This window comes from Octopus bimaculoides, chromosome 9 (genome assembly GCF_001194135.2).
Source record: "Octopus bimaculoides isolate UCB-OBI-ISO-001 chromosome 9, ASM119413v2, whole genome shotgun sequence".
In the NCBI taxonomy this organism is placed as follows: domain Eukaryota; kingdom Metazoa; phylum Mollusca; class Cephalopoda; order Octopoda; family Octopodidae; genus Octopus; species Octopus bimaculoides.
This window is the reverse complement of record NC_068989.1, coordinates 70,156,684-70,158,426: the sequence shown is the minus strand read 5'-3', so window position 1 is coordinate 70,158,426 and position 1,743 is coordinate 70,156,684. Positions and strand designations below refer to the sequence as shown.

Genomic DNA, 1,743 nt, shown 5'->3' with positions numbered 1-1,743 from the left:
TCAGAATTCTGAATTCTCAGAATTACTGCTTTATAATTAATAAATTTAAAAAATTATTAATGTTTTATTTCATAACCTGAAAAACAAAAATGTAAAGCTAACATAAAAAATATTGCAACAAGAAAAAAGAAAGAATTCAGATGTAAAACAAAAATACTAATGGAATATCCCACTACAGAAGTAATAAAATGATTATTCAACAAAGAAATCTGTAAAATTTCATGTAATTTTATGCATTAGTTTTTTTTTATGCAATAATACTTTATCTTGATGATATTCATCATTATTACTCTAGCCACACTAGCAGTGGCAGTAGCAATGGTTTCTTGTATGGGGTATGTGAAAAGAAACAAGTAAGAAGCTATGACGTCAGAGAGTCTTTCCCAAGAGCATTAGTAATGGAAGTGGAAAAGAAGCAATTGTAATAAGGATTCAGATGCAATATGTCAATTAATCTACTATTGTACTGCTGTATCCATTAAAAATATAGTACGAGTAGTAGTAGTAATAGTTATCAATTCTGATGTGGGTATATAAGCCCACAAATATGGTAGATGTTATATTGATCCAAATAATAATAATAATCCTTTTGACTATAGACAAAAGCCCTGAAATTTCGGGGGAGGGGGGTAAGTCAATTAGGTTGACTCCAGAACACAACTGGTACCTATTTTATTGACACTTGAAAGGATAAAAGAGCTGTGTCTTCTTCATACATCTCAAAGTTTCTAAATTTTTCTAATACAACAAATTGTAAGCTGTCCTTGAGCGATCAAAGTGTAGTATCTATTTATATCAGCTTAATATCTGATTTGGCCCCTATTTGAGGGCCACCAACTAAACTGATTTTTAGAATGAGACAAAGAGTTAAGAGCTTATTCTTTGCTTCAGTCTTTTCTTAAGCTGGCAGAATCATAAGTGCACTGAACAAAATGCTTTGTGACTTTCTTCCAGTTTTACATTCTCAGTGCAAATTCCACCAAAGTTAACATTGCCTTTCATCCTTTTGGGATCAATAAAATACATACCAGTTGAACATTGGGGTCAATGTAATAAACTAGTTTCCACCCCCACCAATTTTCATGCCTATAGTAGAAAAGATTATTATTATTATTATTATTATTATTATTATTATTATTATTATTATTATTGTTTTTTTTTCTTCTTTCTTCAAATTTTCTTCCATTTCCTGCCGAGTGTTTTCCGTACACCTAGGGCAGAGATGCTCATTGTATACATTCCCAGTTTACACACGCAAATTCACAGGTAAAATATGTATTTAAAAAAAAGGAGTGACTATATAGGTGTAGGAGTGACTGTGTGGTAAGGAGCTTGCTTACCAGCCACATGGTTCCGGGTTCAGTCCCACTGCTTGGCACCTTGGGCAAGTGTCTTCTACTATAGCCTCGGGCCGACCAAAGTCTTGTGAGTGGATTTGGTAGACGGAAACTGAAAGAAGCCCATTGTATATATGTATATGTATATATATGTAGGTATGCGCGTGTGAATATGTATGTGTGTCTTATTCTAGTGGTAACACTCTCTGAGCATCTAGCCCCACTACAGACTTGGTCACTTAGGTAGCTATCAATTACTTCTTGTTTCTCCCCCTGGCATGTGATGGAGTCTGTTTTCTGAGCATCTGTGGTGTTTATTGCCCCTGTGCATCTGCTGCAAGGGAAAGCTATCTTCCCGGTTAATCTTCCTTGTTAATATTGAAATCTATCACACACACACACACAC

The 1,743-nt window shown here is 34.4% G+C and overlaps 1 pseudogene; it reads left to right on the top strand.

Moving 5' to 3' along the window:
* The first annotated feature begins 754 nt into the window (after window positions 1-754).
* LOC128248787 (U2 spliceosomal RNA) lies at window positions 755-934 on the top strand (annotated as a pseudogene).
* The last annotated feature ends 809 nt before the right edge of the window (window positions 935-1,743 follow it).